Source organism: Artemia franciscana, unplaced genomic scaffold (genome assembly GCF_032884065.1).
Source record: "Artemia franciscana unplaced genomic scaffold, ASM3288406v1 PGA_scaffold_74, whole genome shotgun sequence".
In the NCBI taxonomy this organism is placed as follows: domain Eukaryota; kingdom Metazoa; phylum Arthropoda; class Branchiopoda; order Anostraca; family Artemiidae; genus Artemia; species Artemia franciscana.
Genome location: NW_027062709.1, coordinates 328671 through 346423, shown reverse-complemented (window position 1 = coordinate 346423; position 17753 = coordinate 328671).

Sequence of the window (17753 nt, the reverse complement as noted above, 5' to 3'; positions counted from 1 at the left end):
TTCCGTTTATTTTTCCCACCAAGTTTCATCCCGATCCTTCCACTCTAAGCGTTTTCCAGGTTTTTAGGTTCCCCCCTCCGACCCTCCCCAATGACACCAGATCTGGTTGGAATTTAAAATAAGAGCTCTGAGACACGATATCCTTCCAAACATCAAATTTCATTAAGATCCCATTACCCATTCGTAAGTTAAAAATACTTCATTTTTTCTATTTTTTCCGAATTAACCTGCCCTCCACCCCCCAGATGATAAAATCGGGAAAACGACTATTTCTAATTCAATCTGTTCCAGTCCCTGATCCACCCGCCAAATTTTATCGTCCTAGCTTACTTGGAAGTGCCTAAAGTAGCAAAACTGGGACCAACTTAAGGGCTTTGCCCGTGGAGATAAGAGTGATATTGTAAATAAATCTGGTAGTTTTTTCTCTAATATTGGTTGTGAAGTGCAAAATAGTGTAAAAAATGGATGTCAACAGGTTCAAGAACATATCATATGTGATAAAAGTTTTGAATTAGCGTTTGATCCGTGTACACCCGATGAACTACTTAAAATAGTTAAATCTCTTAAATCAAATTCTGCTGGAGTAGACGGTTTATCTTTTCGAGCGTTTAAAGCAATAATGCATTATATACTCCCATGCCTGCTCTTCATCATTAATCTGTCACTTGAAAAGGGTAGTTTTCCTGATCAGCCAAAAGTTGCAAAAGTGATACCACATCATAAAGGTGGCCCTAAAAAGGAAATTGAGAATTGGAGACCAATTTCTATTCTTCCATTGTTTTCTAAACTACTAGAAAAAGTGGTTCATAATCGTCTACATAGCTTCCTAAAGTCTAATAGTTTACTGACTGAGACCCAATTCGGATTTCACAAAGGGCACTCGACGACGAATGCTCTGCAACATGTCGCAGAATCAGTGAATAGTGGTATAGATAGAAGTGAAACACCATTGTTTATATTTATTGATATTCGTAAATCATTCGATACAGTTAATTTTCAAACGCTAATAAGTCGGTTGGAGTCGTTAGGTGTCCGAGGAAGGTGCCTGAAATGGTTTGAAAGCTATCTAACAGGAATATCTCTTAAAGTAGTCTTGAGTGATGTGAACTCAACAGCATTTCCAGTGATGTGTGGAGTACCACAAGGTTCAGTGCTGGGTCCGCTTCTTTACCTTATATATGCTGATCTCATGCGTTTTTACCTGAAAGATGTGTGTCTTACCTCGTTTGCTGATGAGACCGTTTTAACTGTGTTTGCCTCATCTGTGGAGGAGCGGGTGAGAAAAGCGAATCTTGCACTGGAAAGGCTAGAGGTCTTTACTTCATTAAGTCTACTGTGCGTAAATGTGTACAAGACATTTTTAATGACGTTCTGCAGAGTTGGTACACCGCTAGATGTGTATGGACTCTTAACTTTATGTGGCAAAGCAATTCAGCAAGTTGATCATCTCCGCTATCTTGGTTTTATCTGGATTACCACCTGTCATGGAGATGTCACAGTGACGCTATTTCATCAAAAATTGCCCGTGGGGTTGGCACACTTCGTCGTGTGCAGCACTTTCTCCCACAGAGGATACTTCTAACTATATATTATTCGTTTGTTTATCCATATATCTCCTACGGCTGCCTCCTACGGAGCAGCAACTTCTTATCCAACTATACAAGAGTGCAAATTCTACAAAATAAAGCTGTTAGAACAATAGGTAGATATGTCCAGTATGTGCGTGACACCTGTGCTTGCTTTACTTCGCTGAAGCTCCTTAATGTCGGTCAGATAAGAGATTACCAGGCTGCTGTATTTGTGTTTCAGTGTATGAATGGCCTAGCCCCGGATGTCTTTAAGAGTTTTACCAAGCATTAGTGATCTGCATAATTATGGAACAAGGCATAGTAGTGATATCGTTGTGGATTTACGTCATGGTACCCGGTCACCATTCTCAATTAAACACCTGGGTACAAGTGTATGGAATGAACTACCAGTGAGCATTAGGGCGGCGGAACACGTACCTCAGTTTAAAAAGAAATGAAAAGATTATTTTTTAGGGGATAAATGCTGAATTTTACTATGGGTGGTAGGGTGATTAGGTGAAGAAGGGTGGGTTCGGGAGAAAAGGGGTGGGCAAGTGAGGTAAGGGCGGGCTAGGGAAGTACGGGTGGGCTAGAGAGGTAAGGATGGGCAGAAGGGTAAGGTGGGGTTGGGAGTGATGAAAGGGGGGAGGGAGAGTTGTGTATTAATGAGTAAGAGAGATTGGATTTGTTATTATAGGTAAGTAGATATGTGGACTTTAGCGCGAATACAAACCCTCATAGGTTTTCCCCAGCGCGAAAGTGTTGTAAATTTTTTTATTTATTTGTGGATGTTGAAATAAAAACTGGAACTTGAACTTGAAACTTGACAAAATTTGTGATCGCTTTATGTCACTTGGTTAATATATAATATAATACCAAGTGCCATAAAAATCTTTGCCCCTTCAAATTTTGTATTTTGTTGCCATTGTTCTGCTTAAAATGAGATTTCTTTTTTCCAAGGAGATGAAGTTATCTGTCACTCCCTGGTAGCCATCCCATAACACTTAATCTAGCATTGAAACAGGGGTGGAGCCTACGATTCAGTTTGGAGAGGCTCAAAGTCAATGGAGGTTCTAACGAAGCAATTTGAAATATTGACTCTATTTTTCCAGAAGGTACTTTTAAGAGTATAGGACGGAAAATCATCCTGGGTCAAGCACAGCAGTCGGAGGAAGTGTGGTTATACTCATCAATATAACATCCTGGATCTTCTTATGGACTTTCCCAGGATTTCTTATATTTCAGTGTAATTTGCATCATTTCTGATGATGAACAAAATGGCTATCTCAAAATATTTATCTGTTGACTTTGGAGAAAAGATGAGCGTGGGAGGGGGCGTAGGTGCCCTCCAATTCTTTTGGTCACTTAAAAAGGGCACTAGAACTTTTCATTTCCGTTAGAATGAGCCCTCTTGTGAAATTCTAGAACCACTTCGTCGATACGATGACCCCTGGGGAAAAGAAAGAAAAACAAAACAAAAACAAAAAAACAAATAAACACGCACCCGTGATTTGTCTTATGGCAAAAAATACGAAATTCCACATTTTCGTAGATAGGAGCTTCAATTTTTTGCTCTAGGGTTCTCTGATACGCCGAATACGATGTTGTGATTTTCGTTAAGATTCTATGACTTTTACCCTATTTTCTCCCTATTTTCCAAAATATAGTTTCTCCCTATTTCCCAAAATATGGCAAATTTTCTCAGGCTCGTAACTTCTGATGACAAAGACTAAATTTGATGAAAATTATATATTTAAAATCAGCATAAAAATCCGATTCTTTTGATGTATATTTTATCATCAAAATTCCGTTTTTTAGAGTTTCGTTTACTAGTGAGCCGGGTCGCTCCTTACTACAGTTCGTTACCACGAGCTGTTTGATAACAAGAAGCTGATTTTCCGCCTGTTAGGACAACCTCCTGTTTGATTCACCGGAATTGAATTTTTGGTGAAAACATTTTCTTTTCCCTGTATTTGAACATTCTTTCTTTACTCGACAACGAAATTGCCATTAGGCTTGCACAATTTCTAAAAAAGAGTATTTTCTTCAGAATTTCAGCAAATTTAGGAGAAAATGGTCAAACACTTATTTTTCAGACTGTGACATTGCGCAAGAGCTTGTTTTTATCATAAGTTTGAAAAAAAAAGTCAGAAACGATACAAATTACATTGAAATGTAAGAAATCCTAGGAAAGTCCATAAGAACATCCAGGATGTTATATTGATGAATATGAACCACGCTTCCTCCGACTTCTGTACTTGACCCAGGATGATTTTCCTTTCTATACTCTTAAAAGTACCTTCTGGAAAAATACAGTTAACACTTTTAGAAAAGCTTTTTGTTTAAATTAAACATCTACTGTATTTAGGTGTCACTATTGAAAAACTGGGACAAAAAGTCAAATTTCAATGAAGAGAAAAAGACATTGAGGAGGAATTAATTCCTTCACATACACAATAATTTTACTCGTCCAAAAAATTGTTTTTTATTTAATTTTTGATTAGTTATTACAAATAATAAGGGTAAATCAGGCTTCATTTTCATGACGAAATTCCTCCCGTGACAGTAAATTTCTTCGAGGAGAGTTCCTCCCACATAAGAAAAAAAAATCTTCTCTCCCGTAAAATCCACTTCAAACAGTTCCGTCACAGTCGTCACCTTCAGAAAAATATACGTAACTGGTAGCCCTTTTGCCTTGGGCTTTGAGGGGTTATATTATCCAAAAGGCAATTATTGCTGAATCTTTCAGCTATATTGAAAAAATCTTAAAATTTTGATCGACTGAACTCTAAGAAAAAAAGTATAGGAGGGGGGCTATCTGCCCTCCAATCTTTATGGCTGCTTTTAAAAGGGCACTATCACTTTTGATTCCCAATCAAATTAGTCCTCTCCCGATCTTCTAGAAGCATTGGTTTGATACGATCATCCCTCTAGAAATATACAAACAAAAAAAGAATAAAAAATAAACATGTATTTTTTGATCTTTTTGGTAAAAAACGATAATTAAACATTTTAGTATTTACTAATACTACAGATAACTCACCACAGTACCAAGACGCCCAAGGCCAACATAGCTACGTACGCTCCTCCTCCAACTCAATATATTCAAAGCCTCCCTCTTTACACCCTTCCCAAGAAGTTCCTATTTCTTTTAAACCTTTATTTATGACACCCTCCCACCCCTGATGAGGATGACCTGTTTTCCATTTAGCCCTAGAAGGTTGACCTAAAAGGACAATCTTCGGCAATCTGTCATCCTTCATCTGCAGAACGTGGCCTAGCCATCTTAACCTTTCTTTCATTATAGCCCTAGAAAGCGGGATTGAACTACATTTTTTGTACAGGCTACTGTTTGAAATATGGTCAGTTAGCGGGTACCCAGAACAATCTGTAGGCAATTTCTCTTCAATACATCTAGTAAATTTTCATCCGCTTTTCGGACCACCCATGCTTCAGAGCCATAATTGACCACGGTCATCACTGTTGCTTACATTATTCTAATCTTGGTTTGCAGAATTATCTTCCTATTTTTCCAAGCTTTTGAAAAAACTGTGAAAAAACACCTTGAGCCATGGCTATTCTATTTTTAACATCTTCACTCCCCGTCTTTACTAATATTACTATTAATCAGGTTCAGTTTACGATAACATAATCAATAAGGTTTGCTGTCTTACGATCACGCGGATACCATGTTAACTTGTGAGCCAATTTATGACCATACACTGTATTGGCTATCACTAGGTTTTTACACCTACAAATTTGCAAAAGCCTGTAGCCATTACAGTTTTCTTTTCCTACACCAAATTTATCTAGGCTAGGATACCTTCTATCCCAATTTCTACCAGCCTGGGCCTTACATTCTCCTAATAAAAACACCATATTTCTACCTAGTTTCCTATTTATTTGCTCCTGTAACCGTAAGTAAAATTCATCTAAGTAACCAGTATCTCCATCAGTCGACCAACGGGTGCATATGCTACTATAACTGATACCCTGGACTTTTTAGGCATAAAATGAGCAACTAGTATTCCATTATTAATACCTTCCCAGCCTAAACAAGACTTAGCCGCTTTTTTATTTACTATGAGCCCTACTCCCTGCCTGTGTACCACATCCTTCCCGCCTGAGTAAACAAATTCTATATCACCTAATTTCATGCTTCCTACCCTTAGGATTTGAGTTCCTGAGACTCTTAATAAGTCCAGTTCAAACCGTCTGAATTCGTCAGTCAACAAGTCGATACGATAGTCATTTTTTAACGTCGTAGAACATTTCAAGTTCTAATTTTTATTTTCTTTAAATCATTGAAATTATTTTGGCCTCAGGAAAAGCATTGGTCTCGGTTACTAGTGCAGGACGGGGACCAACATATCTTCACAAGTCTACACCGAAGTACTTTAGCCGGCTTAGAGCTGGACAGAAAGAAGTCCCTGGGGCCTCCAGTATGATTGGACGCTGTGTGCAATCTTAGGCCCATCTTGGTCACAACATGTTTTTTAGCATTTGGCGATACTCTTCTATTAACAAGAGTCGAAATCCTGCACAGATAGTCCCAAGCCTATTACCTCCAACTCATTATATATTCATGCCAACAAATATTATGCTACTATGGGGAGGCAGCCCATAGTATATAAATTATTAGCATATAGTTAATTTAGTATTAATAAAAAAAATTATTTAGTATATAGGAGCTTGAAACAGCTAAAGTACAATTTTCTGATACTCTTAATCTGATATTCTAATTTTTATTAAGATTCCTTAACTTTTAGGGGTTGTTTCCCCTTTTTTGAAAATCTGGCATTGTATTTGGGCAAATCTTTTGGTTTAACTTATGACATATAAATTTCCGTTTTTAGAGTTTTGGTTACTCTTAAGTAATAATTAAGCGTATTACCTAAGCGTCACTCCTTGTTTACAGTTAGTTTTTGATGGTTAACACTAAACTTGATTAATTTTATTTATATGGCCAAATATTTTGATATTTCAATTTATATGTAATTTCCAACTCTAGAGTTTTGGTTACTATTAAGCTTTGTCATTCCTTGCTAACAGTTCGCTCCTACAAACTATTTGATATATTCCTTTTTGCATAATTCATGCTTTGTGATGATTTTTACTTAAGATGATCTAATGCATTTGACTGATCACTCCTTCCATCCTGATCTACCAGTTAAGTGTATAATGCATGTAAACGATATCATTAAGTAAATGTCTTCAAAATGATAGTGTAAATTGTGGACATAGTCTATTTTGTGGATAGGAACTTGAAACCTCTACAGTAAGGTTCTCTGACATACTGACTCTAATGGGGTGATTTTCACTAAGAGTACTTACCTTTTTGGGAGTGATTACTCCTTTTTCGAAAATCAGGCACATTTTCTCAGAATCCTGGCTGTTCATGGATAATATCAATCTTAATGGATTACATACACTTGGAATCAGCATAAAAAGCTAATTATTTTGATGAATTAGTTATCATTAAAATTCCTTTTTATAGAATTTCGGTATTATTGTCCCTCAATCCCCCTTTCTTACAGTTCGTTATTTGATAGATCTAAGATGGCTTGGAGGCAAAAAAAGTTATTTTGTTGTGTTTTATTGGTACTTTTGTTGTGTGTTGGTACTTTTGTTGTGTTTTATGGGTTATATTACTGATTTCACTGCTATTTCCAACAAAAAATCCAATGTGTATGATTGTAAGCGGTGTTTCTTCTTTTCATTTATAAGCTTGACGTCACATTTCGTTATAATTCGACTTAATGAGTTGGCCAATCCCATTAATACTTTCAAGAAATTTTCCTGTGGCAACTACATTTTACTAGCAAAGACAAGATACTGTTATACAAGCCCTATGTTTTAAGCCTCCGCGGTTTTGTTTCGTTATTACCTAACTGTATTCGATTCCCGTCCCCCTCAAGTAAACTCACTTCAAATTAAATATTTAAAGTAAAACATGAACAACAGTTTTTCTTAGTTTTAAATCCCCTCCCCAAACAAAATATATAATTGAAATATATTTCAAGCGCTTCTCACATACCACCATCTCCACTAGAAAAGAGTGTATGTACCCCTCCCTCCACAAAAAATACAACAACAGAGGTATTTTTTTTAATATAGACCACCCTTTTAAAAGGAAAAAGTTTTTTGAACTATAAATCATTTTCAAAACAATGTTTCAAACAAAACTACTAGTGCCAGAATAACTCACTGCAGCGTCAGGCCGTCTGGTATGTAGAAATTGAAAGCAAAAAAACTCTTACTTGAAATACCATTAGAGATATCCCTGGGAGGTAGACCCCTTCTTCGTTCTTTTGGTGAAATCTTCTGAACAAAATTATTTTAGTTAGAGAAAATCAGTTAGATAAAATAAAATAATTTAATTAATTGAACACTTTCCTTATCATTTTGACAACGTCTCTATAGAAACAACTAATACTCAAATTATGAATCAAAGTGCTTTTCCAGCCCATTGTATTTTACTCTTTCTTACTTATTTAAAATTTCTCCTTTTTCCTGTTTTTATAGCCCTTTAAATTACATTTTAAAACACAGTGAGCAATTAAGCTATATATACACACATAGAAGCTTATTCTTACTGTTTCATCAGAAGAAACGTAAAAAAAATACAATGCGTGCATGTGGGAAAATGAGTAGGGATTTTTTCAACCTTTTTTTTCTAATGAAGAAAGAAAAATAATTCAAAATCTAGGAAGGGACAGGGGGCATTTTTTCGATTTTTATATGGAGAAAAAAACAATAAAGGGTTGCTCAAAGCTTTAAACTTTTTTTCAAATAAGTGAAATTGAAACTTCAAACAATAAAATCCAATGAATGAAGTGGATTGCTGCCACCATGGGGATTCCTACGGTCTCCAAGCCAAACAAGAGGCTCTCCGGTGGTGTAAAATACAATCAGAAGAAATATAACCTTTTTATATCTCAATGACACAAAATATTCACTAAGTATCTATAATTTTTAACTTTAAACTTAATCATATCTAGGTTAAGTTGAGATTGCTACGGCACGTTTTGCGGATGACCGATGATCAATTACGAAAGTTTGTCCTTGTCTGCGAAAGGGGTGGAAAGAGGTCATAAAGAAAACACTTAAGTGAAATTAGAACTTCCGAGGAGGGCGTAAAGAGAGAGGCTCTGAATAGATTGAGATTGAGGAGGGGCGTTCGTAGTTTTGCCATCCTTAGGTGGATTGGTGCTGTAGTGAGTTGTTGGTAGTAGTAGTTAATCTCGTAAATCTTACTTCAGCCAAAAATGAAACACAATTAGTACAAAAAATAAATATAATAAGCAGTAAATCACATTTATATACAAAACAAATTCGAGATCAGTATTTAAATAAGACTAGGGTTAACAACCTAAATTGGAAACACCTAATCACCTACTTGTCATTACAAACAAAACAAAAAACAAGATAGTTGAAACATGTTCAAAAAAGAACTTAAAGCAGTTAAGAAATAATATGTAAAAACAACTAAAATTGACTTGACATGCAATAATAACGGAGATGAAGCTGAATACGAACTTAATGAACTTGACAAATATAAACTTGACAATAAGCCCTGAGCTTCTTTAAGGCATAAAACCAAAGCATTTAATTAGGATCCCAAGGGAGAATGGCTTGTTTTCTGAATTGTGGGAAATTAGTGTGGGAGATCAATGCCTTTTAAGCACAACAGAGAAACCTTATTAGAAGAAATTCAAATGAATTTATGCAATATTTCTAGGAATACTTCACAAATTTCCCTTTTAGCCATATTTACGGCCAAGAATTCTTAAAGTAGTTTCTTGGCCTCAGTTTTTTTCTGGCCTGACACTTATAAGTCTGAAAATTTCAAGTTTGGAATACAATTTTCACCTCCGGCGGGTCAGCTACTTCAGGCTAATAGAATTTGTAGTAAGCACAAAATAAATAAATCAATTGGAAAAAAAATGCAAAGCCAAAAGGACCAAAGTCTAAAACCAAATATTTTTGGTTATGGACTTTTGGTTTCGGACAAAACCAAACTCTAAATAAAATCAAAAAAATAAATTACCTATTACATTAAACCAGAACTTGTTTAAAGGAGTCAAAAGAGAGACAAAATGTGCATATGCCCCAAATTAAAAAAAAATCAACTGAATGAAATAACAACATATTGTCATTAGCACATGCACTATTTAGGTACCAGTTGATGTTCTGGTAATTTAAATGCCTCCCAGTGCTAGATTAAATATAATGATTTTTCACATACCTGAGATTACAACCTGACATGCCCTTGGTATAACCTGCCTCATGTAACTCATTTTCTTACACATTTAATTTGAAAAAATTAAATTAATGTAAAACAGACAAAAGAAAGAAAAAATATTTTGACCTTGGAACAAATAATTGGCCAACTGGTGTAGGGTCAGTGGGCAGAAATGATGTTTTTGCCACTGAAGATGCATACGTTTCAAACTTCCTATACCTTTTCGAAAAGTAAATCCCGTTTATTCTTATTTTATATAGTTAGCAAGATGCTGTAGGCTACATCCTTTGTTCAAACTCGCACAAGATTTCACAAAAGACAACAGGACACAGGACAAGATTTCAATCTGTTCACACAGGACAATAATTTCCCATCGCAACAAGTGTCACAAGACTTAACTTTATTACTAACTTTATTACTTGGTGGGGGTGCTTTGCGCCCCCCAAGCCCCCCCCCCCCACGCGTGTAAGTCGTTACGCACCATTGTAGTTGTGTCCCTGTGTCCCACCTGTGAATATAGATAGATATATATCTATATATAAAAATAAGTTGTTTGTCTGTTGGTCTGTCGAGTGAGGTCATGTCATCATGTCGTCATGAAGTTAGTTGTCATCATGTTGTTATGACGATGACGTCATTAAAAGTATTTAAGAAAATCGTTCAAAGACAAATTTTTAATTGTAAGAAGATCGTGGACGGAAAAATATTTAATTGTAAAATGACTGAAGAACCTACAATGGCAACAGCCGAGGAAGCTGCTCAAAGAGTCTATGCCAAAAAACTTGCGGCTGATAGAGAAAATTAGAAAAGAAAGCTTGCCGAGGAATCACAAGAACAGCAAGAAAACAGACTTGCGGCTAAAGAACACAAACCTGTGCAGTTAGATGAAAATCCACCTGGACAGCGAGATTCAAAACATATCAAAACTGAAAATGATAGCGATGATGATTGGGTTTGGGGTTTTGACTTGGATAAGGTCATCAATGCCTACCAGATTTTAGTTAAAAAAAGAAAGGTTCGGCGATATGTATTTCATAGTGACGCTGAAAAATAAAGAAGAAAAAGAAAACTGAAAATAGAAAAAAGGTAAAAAATTAAAAAAAAACTAAAAAGAAAAAAACACTCAAAGAGAAATTACAGACCGGGACACAAATGACAACAAGGACAGAAGGAATATAAATGACGACCGGGACGCTCAAAGAGAAATTACAGACTGGGATACCGGGACAAAAATGACGACCAGGACACAGGGAATATAAATGACGACCAGGACGCAGGTATTTAAGAATATCGTTCAAAGACAAATTTTTAATTGTATGAAGATCGTTGAAAGAGAAATTTCTGATTGTAAAATGACTGAAGAACCTACAATGGCAACACCCGAGGAATCTGCTCAAAACGAATGCATTCAAGCCGAAGTAGCTGAGTTTGTAAAGCGTTATATTTCACGTTCTAGGTCCGAGAGGCTCCAGGTTTGAACCTTGGCTTTAGCATTAATACAAGAGAAGGGAAAAACTAAAAAAGGTAAAAACTACGAAAAAACTAAAAAGAAAATACTAAAAAAATAAAAAAGCTAAAAAACTAAAAAAACAAAAACAAAAAAGGTAAAAAACTAAAAACTAAAGAAGAAAAAAAACTTAAAAAACTAAAAAAAAGGTAAAAACTACAAAAAAAACTAAAAAGAAAAAACTAAAAACTAAAAAAAACTAAAAACTGAAAAAGAAAAAAAAATAAAAAAAGAAAAAAACTGAAAAATAAAGGAGAAAAATAAACCTAAGAGCCGGGGCACAGGGAATATAAATGACGACCGAGACACTCAAAGAGAAATTACAGACTGGGACACTGGGACACAAATGACGAATGGGACAGTCAAAGAGAAATTACAGACTGGGACACTGGGACACAAATGACGACCGGGATACTAGGAATACAAATGACGACCGGGACACAGGGAATGTTCGATTAGCAATCACCATCAACAAAGCTCAAGGGCAATCATTGGAATAATGAGATATAGATCTGAATATGGATTGTTTTTCCCATGGATAATTTTATGTTGCATGTTCAAGATTCGATAAACCTGACAATCTATTTATATGCACAGACAATGGGACATCGAAGAATGTGGTATATTCGCAAGTTTTACGTAGTTAAAAACATATATATCTATAACGAAAAGAGTAATATTTTCTCCTTTATCTATATTCACAGGTGGGATACAGGGAAACAACTACAATGGCGCGTAACTAATATGGTGCGTAACGACTTACGCGCGCGGAGGGGCTTGGGGGGGCGCGAAGCGCCCCCACCAACTAGATGTTGGGGTGACGCAAAGCACCACACCAACAGCTACTATATATATATATATATATATATATTACTTGCGAATATACAACATTGGCTGTCCCATTGTCTGTGCATATACAAAGCTTTATTTACTTATAATGACGTCATATGCAAACGCTCTTTTTACAAACTAACAAACATGCATACATACTACTCATTTTTATATAGATATAGTAGGAAAAACAATCTGTATCAAGATCTATACCGCATTTTTCTAATGATTGACCTTGAGCTTTGTTGATGGTGATTGCAAATGCAAATCGAATTGGGAATTGCAATCTTTTAAATTGAAAAGCCAGATCCATTGGAATCATGGGAATACAAGGAATAAGAACAGCCTCACCCTTAAAAGGCCCTGTCAAGATTGTTGCCTCTATTACGTTTTTCATTGTTTTTTACGGCAAGTCGCGTGCCATTGGAAAGCTTTAGAGGGTTTATATTTCTTAACAATATTATTGGTACGCCTATTTTTAGTCGTTGCACGTGTGGTGGAAACCCTGTGAGATCCAGGGAATTTAAGAATTCAGATGGATAATTAACCGCTTCATTCGGTTCCACAACTGTGTCGACTGACTTGTAAAGGACTGCCAGGTCTTCTCGGTCAAAACAATAATGTTGATTTCGTGGACGTCTATAATTTTGGGTGCCAGAACCGCTCGTTCACTTAGCCATTTATGATTTTTATAATTGGTTAGAATATTCGGAAACACTTTTTCAATCAATTCATTTTTGGATATCACTAAATTACAGAATTCAGCAGGTGGTTGTATAAGTCCTGAAATTGAGTCTACTGGGAGCCTTCCGTTTCCAATTACCAGCAATTGATCTGAAAATGTTTGACCAGAGTCATCGTTTTGCTATCAGACACGCATATTTGTAGTTAATTTTAATGTCTTTACGCGTGCCCATAAATTAGAATTGATCTAGGTATGGGGTTGATCTAGGTATTATAGGTAATGTTTGCCTGAAATCTCCCACAAGCAATATTAATGTGCTGCCAAAGGCTTTCGAATTTCCCCACAAATCCTTCAAAGATTGAAACAGAGCCTCGAGCGATTCTTTGTGTGCCATTGTGCACTCGTCCCAAATAATAAGTTTGCATTGCTACAATACTTTACCCATCCCAGATGATTTGGAAATTGCACGTGGGAGTTTCTGTAGAATGCAAATTTAGAGGTAATTTCATAGCGGAATGAGCAGTTTTTCCACCAGGCAGCAACGTTGCAGCTATTCCGGACGATGCAATTGCCAACGCTATATCATTTTTTGATCGAATTGATGCCAGAATCAGTTTTATCACAAACCTTTTACCAGTACCTCCTGGTGCATCCAAAAAGAAAATTTCTCCAACGTTGTTATCGACAAAATGCATTATCGTATCATAAATGACTTTTTGCTCTGACGTTAACTTAGAAATGTTATTTTGTACATACAACAATAGATCACTCGTGCTGTAACTTTGTTCACGATCCAATTCTACACATGTCGAAACAGCAGCGGCACGATTAGGTGAAGGCATTCCCAAATCCTGAAGAGGTTTGTTTGCCATACATACGCACTAATCTTCAATAAAAACTAAAGTGTAGTTATAAATTTCTGATGTAAAATCAAAAGTCATATCTGACGTCTCTAACCGTTTTCAATGGAGTATATCTTCGGACATTTTCGATTTATATTTTCCCATAACTCTGTAGGAGCTAATGGAGAGCAAGTTGTTAGTATGATTCCAAACAATGCACGAGTTTGACTTGGAGTTGACGTTTCGCACACGTCATTGATGCAGTTATCCCAGTGTTGGTCATTCTCCAATAAATACAGAGCTTGGCATGCACTACGGTAAGTGTCATGTATAGTACCGTTTACAGTTCTCAAATACTCAAAGGATGTCGGACCGGGTACATTCGCCAAAAGCAGGCGTAGAAAGAAGCATTCATGTTGATTGGGATGAACGGTGTACAGTCTTCCTATCGTGGTATTTTGAAGATGGTAGGTTGGCCGTCGACTGAATTACCCTGTTTTCAACGTTCAAATACTTTCATTTAGTATTCCACGTGTAATACGAAGGTACTTCAGTATACAGCAGGTTTTTTGCAAAAGAATCATTTTTGCATAACAAAAAGAAAGCAGTTAGCGTTGTATCCGGTGGATTCAGGGCTCTTTGTTGCACGTTGGATTCGGAAAAATAAACACATTGACCATTCTGTAAATTTACCGCTAAGTGAACAACAGCTGGACTTCTTTCATGTATCGGAAATGAAAGAATTCGCCAAACAGCTTCATTACTGCTTATGTATCTTCCAGCCTGATATTGTACGATTTCGTCGATATCACTGATTTCGGACTGCAAGCCAAAAACTGCCATGTCACTGCCTTTGTTGACATATTTACATATGTATTTGATTGCCTTTATGGAGTTACAGTATTCAACGTTTATGTTTGCATTAAATGTTTTTGATAATAATGGGGAATATAGAACAACCCACTGGGTATCTACTTCGATGGTGGTACCATTACGCTTCTTTATCATTGCTGTTTTACCTCCATCTTCAGTAGATTTTCTTCTATATTGTTGGTAACCATCATTGCCAGTAATTGTGTTGGGTACTAAAAGTCGAGGATATTGCTTTGTGCACCTTACTTTGGCCATGCATGGTGATTTTTCCTTCAGTGCACCGCATGGTCCATGTATCATATTTTTTACCAGAATACCATATAAGCCCTTATCGACATTCTCATCAGGTATTTCAGCGGATATCACATCATCAATTTCATTAGAAGTAATTATATCATTTAGCCAGATTAGTATATGTGCGTGTGGCAATCCTCGTTTTTGCCATTCCACTGAGTACATCCAGCATCGCACTGACCTAAACACTTTAAGTTTTACTATGTAGTTTATCAGTGATTTCAACTTTTGCCAAAAGACAATTGTCATGTCTATGAACCACCAATTGTCCTTGAAGTAAAAGCTGCTGTATCTCGTCCCAAGATTGATTACATTTAAATGTAATAAATAAATCTGGACGCCCATAGAGACGAACATACGCAATAGCATCTTGAGCATATTCATGCATATGACGGGGACTGCCAGCATATGACGAAGGTAAAATCGTTAATCTTCCAACGTTTGTTGTATTACCGTCATATACAACTACATCTTGCAAATGAATGTATTGTTCAGAGCAGAGCTTGGTCTGATTCAGACGGATAAATAGCAAAAGTTCCGATTCAATTTTTTCATACATATCAACGATGTATTGGTGAAACAACTGACGGCATTTTAAAATATAAATTGTCTTCATCCTGCCAAATCATTAGTCTATAGGAATAATAATATATTGTGCTGCATTTCTTATTCATTTCTTTATTAGTGGCTGGATTTATCAATTTAATATTAAAGTGATAGCCGTCCGCTCCATCCCAAAAAATGATAGGATATTGTAGGGCATCGTAGCATCGATGAGTTTCAGCAATTCTTGCCAACTGAGCGTTTCGCTTATGAAGGATAATATCTCGAGGTAAAAACCGATCACCGACCATAACGATTGCCACTTCGTCGATAGTTGGAGCATTGTATCTACGCACATGTTGGCCAGGATGCGTTTTGTCAGCGGAAATAACAATTTTATGCGTATCAGAAGGCATCAAATCGATGGCTGTTTTGAACAGACGCACTAAATTATTATTTTCATGGCAAAGATGTTGCAATTGGGATATGATAGTCCTTTCAACTTCGGGAGAAATTTCGCAATGTGCATTCAATCCAGAATTTCTATCACTGATGAAGTGTAGATGTAAAAATTTATGATTTTCGCCTGAGAATGGTAGAAGGGACCCTGAAGGGACTGGAAGGGACTTAAAGTAGGCATAATTGATAAAGTAGGCTAAAGTAGGCATAAATTGATCTGGATTTTCGATTTGGGCACCAAACGACGTCATTTGGAAACATGAGTTATATTTTCTGATCTGTGATATAAAAAAAAAACGCTTAGATTCTGACGTAGTTCCAGTAAGCAAAGTTTTCAATGGCTCTGGTGGTGCAGCCAGTTGAGGAAGTTTAACTTTTCCTGAGGCGCAACACATTCCCATTGTTTCACCATTGAATCTCAAGGCCTTGCAATAGGGACGAATTTTAGACATAGTCTCGATTTGAACACATTTACTCAAGCTATAATCATCGACTGGTCTGTACCTGAATGCCAGGTGAAAATCTTCAGGTTGCTCTTGTGATTTCTCGGCACACTTTCTTTTGGTGATTTCTCTTTGAGACACAAGCCTGTTTTCACACTGTTGTTTTGGTTCCTCGGCACGCTTTCTTTTCATACTTTCTGTATTAGCCGCAAGCCTATTTTCTTGCTGTTCTTGTGATTCCTCGGCACGCTTTCTTTTCTTACTTTCTCTATCAGCCGCAAGCCTGTTTTCATGTGTTGTTGTGATTACCCGGCACGCTTTCTTTTCTTACTTTCTCTATCAGCCGCAAGTCTTTTGGCATAGACTCTTTGAGCAGCTTCCTCGGCTGTTGCCATTATAGGTTCTTCAATCATTTTACAATTAAAAATTTCTCTTTGAACGATCTTCTTACAATTAAAAATTTCTCTTTTAGCGATCTTCCTAAATACTTATAATGACGTCATATACTAAGCGTCGTCATAACAAACATGACGACAACTAACTTCATGACGACATACAGCTCAATCCTTATAATGACGTCAGTCGACAGATAGACACACAAACAAGCAACTTATTTTTATATTTATATATATAGATTTAAAATAATACAAGAGACGGCATTTTCATTTTGTTCCTACATTAGGTAGGTAGTACCAAAGCCTACAAATAAGTAGCATAACCTGAAGAGAGAACATGAACTGAATAGGTTTAGTTCACGTTTGTCGCGTAGTTAGTGTGTAGCAAGCCGGTAAATCAGAAAAAAACAACATGAAACTAAAATCCTTTGGATGGACTTGAAGACATTATGGGACAATAGCTGGGAACAACCTTACTGAGGTAGAAAAATCGAATAAAAACTGGACAATCGCTGTCGAATATGGAATGAAACGAAGGTGTTTTTTCTTGTCACTGGAAGTGTACATCTTTTAGAAACAAAATTTTTCTTGGATTGCTGTTTGAAAACAACAATGTACAAATTTGATGACCAATTAAACAATGAAATGCAGCTTAATTCATGTCTTGTTCTATGATGGACCCTATTTCTTTATTTCACCTTGAGTAATTCGAAAGATGTTATGTATTATGATTGCAAAACTTATTTTTCCTGAAAAACCTTCTAACTACCCCTCAATTTTCTCGTTACATACAGCTCATAAAATGCTTTATATCCCCTGTTCAGACTAATGAAAATAGCTGGGAAAGGACACGCTTGATATTGAGTAATGGCCGTATGATGCTTATACTATGGCTGTATGACATGATGTTGGACGTATCTTGACACGTAAAAGAACCTTCTATACATCAACAATGGGTATTTAATAGCAGTCAACTAATTCGAAACACCCTTTTTGCTTTTCTACTCTTTCGTAAGATTTAAACAACGCAACATAAGGCCTCTTGAGCTAACCACGTCCTTCTCGCTC